General features: G+C 38.7%; 1 pseudogene; it reads left to right on the forward strand.

The window, feature by feature from the left end:
* Window positions 1-10,573: 10,573 nt before the first annotated feature.
* On the forward strand, window positions 10,574-11,527 carry LOC133751632 (transcription initiation protein SPT3 homolog; annotated as a pseudogene).
* The last annotated feature ends 1,677 nt before the right edge of the window (window positions 11,528-13,204 follow it).

The following is a 13,204-nucleotide window of genomic DNA, read 5'->3' on the forward strand; positions in this document are numbered from 1 at the left end:
CTTTTCTTTACACTCAAATTCTGTCCACTGTCACAACTGGTGCATCTTAATTCTGTTGGCCTTATTTCTCTCATCGTTTTATTCTCACTGTCACTGTGCTAGTTGAAATAACAGTTTTTCATTTTTTCTGGGTGGTGTCACAGTAGTGTTTAATGTTCTTTCTCCCTTCTGATTTCCAAAAAAAAACCCAATTCTGTCTTCTTCCATTTACATATATTTAACTGTTCCTTCTAGAAAGAAGAAGTTCAAATTTACTTAATCTGGCATGGGATTTCTATTTTTTTATTTCCTAATTTTCTATTTGTTCTACTTCATTGCTATTTCAGGAAACATGAAGGGAGTTCATAAATTTTTTTGTCATTTGTGTATGCTGGGATTCTGGGTCAGCTCTGGTGACCTATAAGTCACTTTTCTTCAGCACTGTATATCTCATTAATTATCAAAAGACAGCAGTAGCCCTGATCTCTTCTTGTGCAAGAAAATAAAAATATATTAATGAACAGAGCATGCAGTATACATATTGGTAATCTCACTTGTTCAGCTGACTTTCCTGACCTCCCTTGGATATTCTTGGTCTTTGCTGGACAGCTGTCTTTCCTTATTAACTCCTTGTTCTTCCAAGAACACAGCAAAAGAATAATTCCACAGCTATGTTTCTGCATTGATTGGGACTTGGAGTAAGAAGAAAAGTGGAGGGATTCAGGAAGCTACATGCTATGTAAGTAAAACATTCTCAGTGAGTATTTATCAAAGCAGAACATTTCATATATAAAGTGACTGGGATGGATTATAAGTAAATCCAGAACCTTTTTTTTTCATTTATTAAACTTTTATTTAATGAATACAAATTTACAAAGTACAGCCTAAGGGTTACAATGGCTTCCCCCCTCCAATAACTTCCCTCCCACCCACAACCCTCCCCTTTCCCGCTCCCTCTCCCCTTCCATTCACATCAAGATTCATTTTCAATTCTCTTTATATAAAGAAGATCAGTTTAGTATACATTACGTAAAGATTTCAAGAGTTTGCCCCCATATAGCAACACAAAATGAAAAAAATACTGTTGGAGTACTAGTAATAGCATTAAATAACAGTGTACAGCACATTAAAGACGGAGATCCTACATAATGTTTTTTTTTAATTAATTAATTTTCTATGCCATTTCCGATTTAACACCAGGTTTTTTTTTATTTCCTATTCTCTTTGTATACAGAAGATCGATTCAGTATATAATTAGTAAAGATCTCATCAGTTTGCACCCACACAGAGACACAAAGTGTAAAAATACTGTTTCAGTACTAGTTATAGCATTACTGCACATTAGACAACACATTAAGGACAGATCCCACATGGGATGTAAGTACACAGTGACTCCTGTTGCTGACTTAACAATTTGACACTCTTGTTTATGGTGTCAGTAATCTCCCTAGGCTCTAGTCATGAGTTGCCAGGGCTATGAAAGCCTTTAGAGTTCGCTGATTTGATCTTATTCTGATAGGGTCATAGTCAAAGTGGACGTTCTCTCCTCCCTTCAGAGAAAGGTACCTCCTTCTTTGATGGCCCTGTTCTTTCCACTGAGATCTCACTCACAGAGATCTTTCATGTAGGTCTTCTTCTTTTTTTCCTTTTCCATGATATCTTGGCTTTCCATGCCTACAATACTGTCATGGGCTCTTCAGCCAGATCCGAATGCCTTAGGGGCTAATTCTGAGGCCAGAGTGTTGTTTAGGACGTCAGCCATTCTATGAGTCTGCTGTGTATCCCACTTCCCATGTTGGATCCTTCTCTCCCTTTTTGATTCTATCAGTTAGTATTAGCAGACACTTGTCTTGTTTGTGTGATCCCTTTGACTCTTAGACCTATCAGAGCCATCAGTTGTGAACTGAAATTGATCACTTGGACTAGTGAGATGGCATTGGTAATGCCAGCTTGATGGGATTGTATTGGATCCCCTGACACGTTTCTAACTCCAGCAATTGTGGCAGGTCCGATTGAGCATGTCCCAAATTGTACATCTCCTCCCTCTCTTTTTCCACTCTTAAATTTAACAGGGATCACTTTTCAGTTAAAATTTAAACACCTAAGAATAATTGTGTGTTAGTTACAGAGTTCAACCACTATTACTAGGAAAACAACTACAACAACCACAAATACTAAAAAGGATAAAGTATTACATTGTACATCTAGAGTCAGGACAAGAGCTGATCAGGTCATTGTTTCTTATAGTGTCCATTTCACTTCAACAGGTTTCCCCTTTGGTGCTCAGTTGTCACCGATCAGGGAAAACAAATGATATTTGTCTCTTTGGGACTGGCTTAATTCACTCAGCATGTTTTGCAGATTCCTCCATCTTGTTGCAAATGACTGGGTTTCATTGTTTCTTACTGCTGTATTTATTCTATGGAGTACATGTCCCATAATTTCTTTATCTAGTCTACTGTTGATGGGCATTTGGGTTGGTTCCAGGTCTTAGCTCTTGTGAATTGAGCTGCAATAAACATTAATGTGCAGATGGCTTTTTTATTAGCCAAATTAATTTCCTTTGGGTAAATTCCAAGGAGTGGGATGGCTGGGTTGTATGGTAGGGTTATGTTCAGGTTTCTGAGGAATCTCCAGACTGACTTCCAGAGTGGCTTAACCAGTTTGCATTCCCACCAACAGTGGGTTAGTGTCCCTTTTTCCCCACATCCTTGACAGCATCTGTTGTTGGTAGATTTCTGAATGTGAGCCATTCTCACAGGGGTGAGGTGAAACCTCATTGTGGTTTTGATTTGCATTTCCCTGATTGGTAGTGATCTTGAACATTTTTTCATGTGTCTGTTGGCCATTTGATTTCCTCTTTCGAAAAATGTCTATTGAGGTCCTTGGCCCATCTCTTAAGTGGGTTGTTTGTTTTGTTGTTGTGGAGTTTCTTGATTTCTTTGTAGAATCTGGTTATTAACCCTTTATCTGTAGTATAGTTTGCAAATATTTGTTCCCATTCTGTCGGTTGCCTCTTCACTTTCCTGCTTGTTTCTTTTGAAGTACAGAAACTTCTCAATTTGATGCAATCCCAAATGTTAATTTTGGTTTTGATTGCCTGTGCTCCTGGGGTCTTTTCCTAGAAATCTTTGACTGTACCTATATCTTGCAGGGTTTCTCCAATGCTCTCTAATAATTTGGTGGTTTCGGGTCATAGATTTAAGTCTTTAACCCATGTTGAGTGAATTTTTGTGTAAGGTGAAAGGTAGGGGTCTTGCTTCAAGCTTCTGCACATGGACATCCAGTTTTCCCAGCACCATATATTGAATAGGGTGTCCTTATTCCAGGGATTAGTTTTGGATCTTTGATCAAATATAAGTTGGCTGTAGATGTTTGGATTGATTTCTGGTGTTTCTATTCTGTTCCATTGGTCTATACATCTGTTTCTTTACCAGTACCATGCTGTTTTGATAACAACTGCCCTGTAGTATGTCCTGAAATCTGGTATTGTGATGCCTCTGGCTTTGATTTTGTTGTACAAGATTGGTTTGGATATTCGAGGTCTTCTGTGTCTCCATATGAATTTCAGCATCATTTTTTCCAGATCTGAGAAGAATGTCTTTGATATCTTTACTGGTATTGCATTGAATGTATAAATTGCTTTTGGCGAATAGACATTTTGATGATATTGATTCTTCCAATCCATGAGCATGGAAGATTTCTCCATTTTTTGATATCCTCTTCTATTTCTTTCTCTAAGGTTTTGTAGTTTTCATCATAGAGATCTTTAACGTCCTTGGTTAAGTTTATTCCAAGGTATTTGATTGTTTTTGTAGCTATTGTGAATGGGATTGATCTTAGAAGTTGTTCCTCAGCCGTGGCATTGCCTGTGTATACAAAGGCTGTTGATTTTTGTGCATTGATTTTATATCCTGCTACTTTGCCAAACTCTTCGATGAGTTCCAGTAGTCTCTTAGTAGAGTTCTTTAGGTCCCCTAAATAAAGAATCCTATCATCTGCAAAGAGGGATAGTTTGACTTCTTCCTTCCCAATTTGTATCCCTTTAATTTCTTTTTCTTGCCTAATAGCTCTGGCTAAGACTTCCAGAACTATATTGAATAGTAGTGGTGAGAGTGGGCATCCCTGTCTGGTACCAGATCTCAGCGGAAATGCTTCCAACTTTTCCCCATTCAATAGGATGCTGGCTGTGGTTTTTTCATATATTGCTTTGATTGTGTTGAAGAATGTTCCTTTTATACCCAGTTTGCTTAGGGTTTTCATCATGAAAGAGTGTTGTATTTTATCAAATGCTTTCTCTGCATCTATTGAGATAATCATTTGGTTTTTCTTCTGCATTCTGTTAATGTAGTGTATTACGTTGATTGTTTTGCGAACATTGAAACATCCCTGCATACCAGGGATAAATCCCAATTGGTCTGGGGGGATGATCTTTCTAATGTGATGTTGCATTCTACTGGCCAGAATTTTATTGAGGATTTTTGCATCTATGTTCATCAGGGATATTGGTCTGTAATTCTCTTTCAATGCTGCATCTTTTTCTGGCTTAGGAATTAAGGTGATGCTGGCTTCATAGAAAGAATTTGGAAGGATTCCTTCTTTTTTGATTGTTCTGAATAATTTGAGAAGAATTGAAGTTAGTTCTTCTTTAAATGTCTGGTAGAATTCAGCAGTGAATCCATCTGGTCCTGGGCTTTTCTTTGTGGGAAGGGCCTTTATTATTGTTTCAATTTCTGTGTCAGTTATGGATGTTTAGGTATTCTATGTCTTCCTGGCTCAATTTAGGTAGGTTGTATGTGTCCAGGAATCTATCCATCTCTGATAGATTTCTCTGTATGCTGGCATACAAGTCCTTGTAGTAATTTCTGATGATTCTTTTTATTTCTGTGGTGTCTGTTGTTACATTTCCTTTTTCATCTCTAATTGTATTGATTTGGGTATTTTCTCTTCTTTTTTTAGTTAGTTGGGCCAATGGGGTGTCAATTTTGTTTATTTTTTCAAAAAAACAGCTCCTCGTTTGGCTTATTTTTTGTAATTTTTTTTAGATTCAATCCTGTTGATTTCTTCTTTGATTTTAATTATTTCTCTTCTCCTACTAGCTTTGGGTCTGGTTTGCTGCTGATTTTCTAGATCCTTGAGATGACTTGAAAGCTCATCTATTTGGTGCCTTTCCAATTTCTTGATGTAGGCACATATTGATATAAATTTTCCTCTTAATACTGCTTTTGCTGTATCCCATAGGTTTTGGTATGTTGTGCTGTTATCCTCATTTACTTCCAGAAAATTTTTGATTTCTCTTTTAATTTCTTCTATGTCCCATTGTTCATTCAGGAGCATGTTGTTCGGTCTCCGTGTGTTTGTATGTGCTCTAGGGATTCCCGAGTTGCTAATTTCCAACTTCATTCCTTTATGGTCTGAGAAGCTGCATGGTATGATTCTAATTCTTTTGAATTTGCTAAGACTTGCTTTATGGCCTAGCATGTGGTCAATCCTAGAGAAGGTTCCATGTACTGCTGAGAAGAATGTAAAGTCTTTCTGTGTAGGATAAAAAGTTCTGTAGATATCTGTTAGGTCCATTTGGGCTATAGTGTCGTTTAAATCTACTGTCTCCTTGTTGGTCTTCTGTACTGATGATCTGTCTATCTCTGAGAGTGGGGTATTGAAGTCCCCCAGTACTATTGTATTGGGGTCTAAGTCTCCCTTTAAGTCCCTTAACAAGTCTTTTAAATAAACCGGTGCCCTGTAATTAGGTGCATATACATTGATAACCATTATATCTTCCTGTTGAATGGATCCCTTAATCATTATATAGTGCCCCTCTTTGTCTCTCCTAATAGTTTTTGTGGTAAAATTTATGTTACCTGATATTAAGAAGGCTACTCCCGCTCTTTTTTCATTTCTGTTGGCATGGTATATCTTTTTCCATCCTTTCACTTTCAGTCTGTGTGCATCTTTGTTAGAAAGACGTGTTTCTTGTAAGCAGCAGATAGATGGGTTTTGTTCCTTATCCCAATCAGCCAATCGGTGTCTTTTAACTGGATTGTTCAGGCTTTTAACGTTTAATGTGACTATCGATAAGTAGTAACTTTGCCCTATCATTTTTGGGTTTCCTGTGATCTTTTGCTGTGAGGTTTCCTTCCTTTACCTTCTTTCATATTGATGACCGTGTTTCTGTGTTTCTGTGTGTAACACATCTTTAAGCATCTTTTGCAGGGCTGGACGAGTGGCGACAAATTCAATTTCTGTTTGCTGTGAAAGGTCTTTCTTTCACCTTCATTCACAAATGAGAGCTTTGCAGGATATAATATTCTGGGCTGGCAGTTTTTCTCTCTTAGTACCTGGGCTATATCTCGCCATTCCCTCTTCGCTTGTAAGGTTTCTGATGAGAAGTCAGCTGTGAGTCTAATTGGGGATCCTCTGAGAGTTGTCTGATGTTTCTCTCTTGTGCGTTTTAAGATCTTTTCTTTATGTTTCACTGTGGTGAGTTGAATTACAATGTGTCGTGGTGAGGATCTCTTTTGGTCATGTTTATTAGGGGTTCTATGAGCTTCCTGTACTAAGATGCCTCTCTCCTTCTCCAAACCTGGGAAATTTTCTGCTAGTATCTCACTAAAAAGGCCTTCTAATCCTTTCTCCCTCTCCATGCCTTCAGGAACTCCTAGGACCCGAATGTTGGGTTTTTTAATAGTATCCTGTAGATTCCCAACAATATTTTTTAGATTTCTAATTTCCTCTTCTTTTCTTTGGTTTGCCTGTTTCCTTTCCTGTTCTCTGTCTTCTAATTCAGATATTCTCTCTTCTGCTTCCCCCATTCTGTTTTTAAGGTTCTCTAATGTGTTTGTCATTTGATCTATTGAATTCTTCATTTCATTATGGTTTCTCATCACTATCACTGTTTCTTGTTCTACTAGTTGTTTCATTTCATTTTGATACCTCCTTAATATTTCATTTTTGCGAGAGAGATTTTCTATCTTGTCCATTAAGGATTTCTGTAGTTCAAGAATTTGATTTTGAGAGTTTCTTAATGATCTTACTAATTTTTTGCGATCTGCTTCTTGCATTTCTTCTATCTCATCATCTTCATAATCTTGAATTGGGGTGTCTTTTTCATTAGGGGGCATTATAGTGTGTTCCTTGCTCTTGTTACCTTGGTATCTACATTTGTTTGGCATCTTGGAGATGTGGCCAAAGTGCTCTGTTTGGTTCTTCAGTGTTGCCTAGGCTAAAGAGTTTGTTTTTCTTATGTAAATGGTCCCTGCTCTTTGTCTTTCTGGGGTTTGTTAGGAGAGTGCAGAGAGAGGCTAGTGTCCCAGCTGGTCCCCCCCCCCCCCTTTTTTTTTCTTCCAGTCAGCCTGGTGTAATTCCCCCTCCCCCCCACTTGAGCTCGGACCACGGTCTAATCTTCGCGACCAATGTCTCGGGTTACCTTTCCTTCCAGCGCCGGGGCTCAAATTCTGTGGGTGGGCTTCTGTAGCTGGGCTCGCTGTTTCCCAACTCTCGTGGCGCCCGTGTCCATGGCATGGCTCAGTGCAGGTCGGGTTGGTGCGGCACGGCACAGCTGGGCGCTGCTAGGTGTGGCTCAGCACAGCTCCTTGCAGCTGGGCAGGGCTCAGCGTGGCTCGGTGTGGCAGTGGGCCACCTTGCTCTCCTCGTAGGTCCTCCGTGTCACATCCACTAGATCCGAAAGAGTTTCCTCTGCAGTTTTTTCTTATGAGTCTCTTCTTAAGGGTACAGTAACTCCACCCTTGTTAAAATTTCTTTTCCCAAACTGTTGTATACGCCCTCACTCTTCCTCCATCTTGGCTCCGCCCCTCTTTTCTTTATGTTTTAATGTGGTGACTTTTATTACAATGTGTCATGATGAAGATCTTTTCTGGTCATGTGTATTAGGAGTTCTATGTGCTTCTTGTACTTAGATGTCCCTTCTTTCTCTAAATTAGGGAAGTTTTCTGTTTTTATTTCACTAAAGAGACATTCTATTCATTTCTCTCTTTCCATGCCTTCAGGAACTCCTAGACCTGTATGTTGGGTCATTTGATAGTGTCCTGTAGATTCCCAACAGTGTTTTTTTATTTTGTAATATCCTCTTCTTGTTCTTGGTTGGACTGTATAATTTCCTGTGCTTTGTCTTCTAAGTCTGATATCCTATCTTCTGCATCACCGATTCTGTTGTTAAGGCCTTCCACTGCATTTTTATTTGTTCTATTGAATTCTTCATTTCATTTTGATTTCTGTCTAAGATCTCAATTTCATGGGAAAATTTATTTCATTTATTCTATGGGTTTCAGTAGTTGTGCATTTGCTTCTAATTAATTCTATGTAATCTTATGATCAATTATTTGAATTCCATTTCTTCCATTTCCTATATATCATAATCTTCATAATCTAGTATTGAAGTGTTGTGTTATTTTGGAGGTGTCATGTTGTCTTCCTTATGCTTGTTTCTTGAATGGTATGTTTGTTGTTCAGCATTTGTGGAGATACTTGTTGATTTCTTCTTTTTGGTTGTTGTTGTTTTGGTGGCTTTTATCTTTGTGTTATTTCTTTGTAGATATGTGGAATGTCTGCTTACATTTTATATCTAGAGGTTTGTGCTGGGTGTGGCCAGAGAGCTCTGTTCAGTTCTCCAGGGTGAAGGGTTTGCCTAAGGTGACACACCTTGCTTTGAGGTTGTAAATCTCCACTTTTTTTTTAATCAGAAGAGAAGTTTATTCTGCTCAGCTGAGCTCCTCTCCTCAAAGGAGAACAGTGACTTAATGCTAGCCCCAGTGGGTATAATATTCATCTGCTCTGTCCCAAGGACCACACAAACAGTGCAGTCCACTGTTTTAGTTCAGATTACCCAGCAATGTCCTTCTCCAGGTAACAAGGAAGCCCTGTGCATGTGGATTCTATGACAGTGACTGCCCAAAGTCAGCCACAACAAGAATCCTCTCACACAACCTTAGTTTTTTCACAGTCTGGGCACAGAAGCCCACAGTCATGAGTCCAACCCCTTCTTAATTCTTCCCACCAGAGTCAGGAGTCTCCAGTCAGCTAGTTGCTGGTTGTGGACTTGAGCTGGTGCAGCTGTTATGTATGTCCAAAATGGTGCCTGTTCCTTTGGATTTTTACAGGATGCCATTGTAAAGTTCTCAGGAGAGAGAATCATGTTCCTCCAGGTTTTTTTTTCTCCTCTAGTGTGGCCAGTACACTATCCCCCAAGGGACTCCAAGACAGGTTCCCTCTAGGGTCTTTCTGCAGCTTTAGTGCCACTGGCTTGGGCTGCTGCATTCTGGTCTCACCTCATGTTCCAATGTTGGTGCATAGGCTCTTGGATGCTGGAGTCCTGAGTTGTGGAAATCCATGCTCTCGCTGTAGGTCCACCATGTCCCTCTAATCTACATACAGTTTCCTCCTCCATTTTCTCCCTAACTCTTCCTTGTGACTGCTCTCTCTCTCCACTTTTTATAAATTATCTTCTCCTGGACCAGAGCAGTAATCTCCCTCCCTGCTCCAACATCTTGGAATTCTTCCAAGTATATTTTAATCATTTTAACAATATGGATGGAAGTGAGGATCCTTATCATTTGAGAACTATGTGAAGCCCAGAAAGACATAAGTGGATGTTTTCATTCATATGTGGGATCTAACAAAGTTGTTCTCAGAGTCACTGAGAGTACAATGATGGTTACTAAAAACTGAGGAGAGTAGGGTTGAGAAATGAATGGGAAAAGGTTGGTTAATAGGTACTAAGTTATAGTTAGGAGTAAAAAGTTCTGGTACTCTACTGTATGATACAATACAATGACTATAGATTATAATAACACACCATACATTTTTCTAAAACAATTTAAAAGAAGGATTTTGAATGTTTCACTTTAATATGACAAATGAGTGGATGTTTACCCTGATTTGAACATTACATAATGTATATGTCAATAGAAAAACCACATTGTCACATAAGCATATATACATTTATGTGTCAGTTAATAATTTTAGAATCATATATTAAAATTCAATAAAATTTGTATCAGGGAAGCAGTACAGCCGGGTGAGGGATCTCGTTTTCTGGCGCTGCAGTAGCTGGCTTCCTGGTTCTCCTGAGGGAGCTCCAGGCGGCTCAGCTGGCGCTGCTGTTTGCGTTTTCCGCACTGCAGAAGCCCTCAGGAGGACGCTAGGACCCCCGGCAGCTGGAAGGCGGTGAATGAGTCCCGATTCCTTTTGATGTTTTTTGTTGCTTAAAAATATTACTCTGGGCATGCACCAGCACCACCAGTAGTGAGGGCATCAAGATCACTACCTCCTTGGTCTGCCAGGCCCCCTGTCCCAGAGTCGGGCTAATGCCATCTTGCACCCCCCACCCCACACAACTCCCGCCACACAGCCAAATCACCTTGTTCCTCTAGATTCTCTGCCCCCCACCCCTTTTCAATCCTGTCATGGGCCTCAGCAGGAGAAACCCCACCATCTCTACTCCTGCAGTCTCCACACAGGACATGAAGCCATGCCATAAGTGTTCTTAAAGCAGAGCTTCTGCAGGATTGCATCCCCACTTGAATATCTCATTCAAAAGTACTTCAAAGAATTTGTGGGAAAAAAGTAGAATTAAAAGATGAATAATATTGCAACTAGCCCAATGTATACCACCACTTCAAACAGTGAAAGAAGTACAGGGAAGTCTATAAGCTTCGTGGCAGAAATAATGAGTATGATATTTTCTTTGGGTGATGCCAGGAGGCCTCTTCATGAAACAGTGGTTTTGGTAGAAGATGTGGTGCGCACTCAGTTAATTAATCTGTTATGGCAAGCTGCTGAATTTTCTCAGCTGCGGGGAGCAAGGGTAATTTCTTCTGAAGATCTTCTGGTTTTGATGCACAAAGATAAGAAAAAACTTAGAAGACTGTTAAAATACATGTTTATGTGAGACTACAAATCAAAGATTATTGAAAGCATAGATGAAGATGATCTTCCAGAAAACAAATTGAGTAGCAGCAGCAAAAGAAACAAAAGACAAAAAATTGTTCAAGACTTCATCAACTCTATTGACCAGACTGGAGAACTAATGTCAATGCTTGAAAATGATGAAATTGATGAAGTTAAACAAGAAATAATGGAGAGAGCAGAAAGACAAACTCAAATTATGGATTCAGCTCAATATGCAGAATTCTATAAAAGTCGACATTTAAGTTTCTCCAAGAAAAGTTCCAAATTTCGAGACTGGTTGGACTTCAGCAGTATGGAGATAAAACCCACTATTGTCACTATGGAAATTTTAGCAGATTTAGCATATGAAACTGTGGCACAGCTGGTGTATTTGGCTCTTTTTGTGAGACAGGACATGGTAACCAAGGCAGGGGACCCCTTCAGCCATGCCATTTCTGCAACCTTCATGCAGTATCACAGCTCTGCTGAGAGTACTGCAACCTGTGGTGTTGAGGCTCACAGCGATGCCATCCAACCCTGCCACATCAGAGAAGCTGTTCGACGCTATGGCCACAAGATTGGTCCCCTTTCCCCATTCACAAGTGCCTACCACAGGAGTGGGATGGCTTTTCTAGCCTGCTGATATGACTGTGACTGTGTCTGCAACAACAGGAAATAATGTTATACTAAGGGTATTTCTTTTCCCTTCCTTGAACAAAATAAAATACAAGTTTGCCTTCTTGGTGAAAAAAAATATTCTGAATTGTAAGGATGTCTTGATTTATATTTTGGTATTTGTGTTAATATCTTTCTTAATTTTTGTCACTTATGCAATTCATGTAAAATTTTTATAAATGATGGAAAAATTTGTTAGGTTATAGATTGTAGATAAATTCTAATTCTGTAGGAAATTTTGGTAGAGTAGAAAGTTTAAATATGTAATTTTTCATGCATATGCACTTATTATTTGATTTTCCAACACTTGGAGTGACATTATTTACTCCATTTTGTGTTAACTGACATATCTGTATGATAACATGTTGCTAGTTAGTGATTACCACTCATTGTGTGTTATAACATTGTTTTTCTTTATACTGATTATCACTGGTAGATTTGCACTTTTTCTCACAGTTTTATAAGGGTATTTTTAAAGACTACTTATTTGAAAGGCAGAGTTACAGAGAGAGTGGGGTGGGGGGAGAGAGAGAGAGAAGATTTTCCATCTACTGGTACACACACAAAATGGCCACAATGGCCAGAGCTGGGTTAATCTGAAGCCAGGAATTTCTTCCTGGTCTCCTACATAGATGCAGGGGCACGAGGACTTGTGCCATCTTATGCTGCATTCTCAGGTGCATTAGCAGGGAGCTGGATTGGAATTGGATCATCCAGGACTCAAACTAATACTCATATAGGACGTTGGCACTGCAAGTGGTAGCTTTACCCGCTACACCATAGTGCTGGTCTGTATAGCTTTTTACTTACATCTCTTGATGCTCTAGAAATACTGGTAGGAAGTGTTGTAATGTCTTCCTAGAGAACTGCCTGCTGTGTCACTACATAACCCTTGTCATTTTCTGACTTAAATCCTTATTAGTCTTAAGTGAATATTGCTTTTCTAGGTTTCATTATACTAATGTTATAATGTTTCTGCATATTATTATTTTTAATCAGTAGCTGTGTTTATATATTTTACCTTAAAATTCTGTATATATGTATCCTAAGCTGATAAGAATGGATTACATTTAGCACATAAAAGTGGTATTTGGAAATATTTATGTAACTGTAATGAATAAAGACAATTGCCATATGCATTAAAAAAATTCAATAAAATTTGTTTCATAATAGAACAAAACAAATATATATATATGTATGCATTTACTGTTGTGAACATTATATGTAAGTATATGAATCCATATAAACATATATATGTATAAGTATACATATATATTTAATATCCAAAATAATGAGGAAATACTTATACAATTGTAGTTCCATTTCTGCACCTGGGAATGCCTGGTACTCAGAATTCCCTTATTCCACTCTCCAGTGCGTGTTTCCTTTTTCTTTGGAAAGCTCCTGTGATGAAAATGGCTGTTTCCTTGGTGAAATAGCCCAAACATTTCAGAGTTGTATACTTTTTGACAGAGAATTTCCAAATAAGTATAGCAAGTACAAAGACCCTTGGAAGTCCATCTTAAAGACATTTTAGTTAAACAGAGATCAGGAAACATGATGGGTTGGTAGGCTGGTCACCCCACTGCACCAATGCCACCACTATCCTCAATGACTTATCATATAGATTTTCTTAAGTTATAAA

This window comes from Lepus europaeus, chromosome 22 (assembly GCF_033115175.1).
Source record: "Lepus europaeus isolate LE1 chromosome 22, mLepTim1.pri, whole genome shotgun sequence".
NCBI classification, from domain to species: Eukaryota; Metazoa; Chordata; class Mammalia; order Lagomorpha; family Leporidae; genus Lepus; species Lepus europaeus.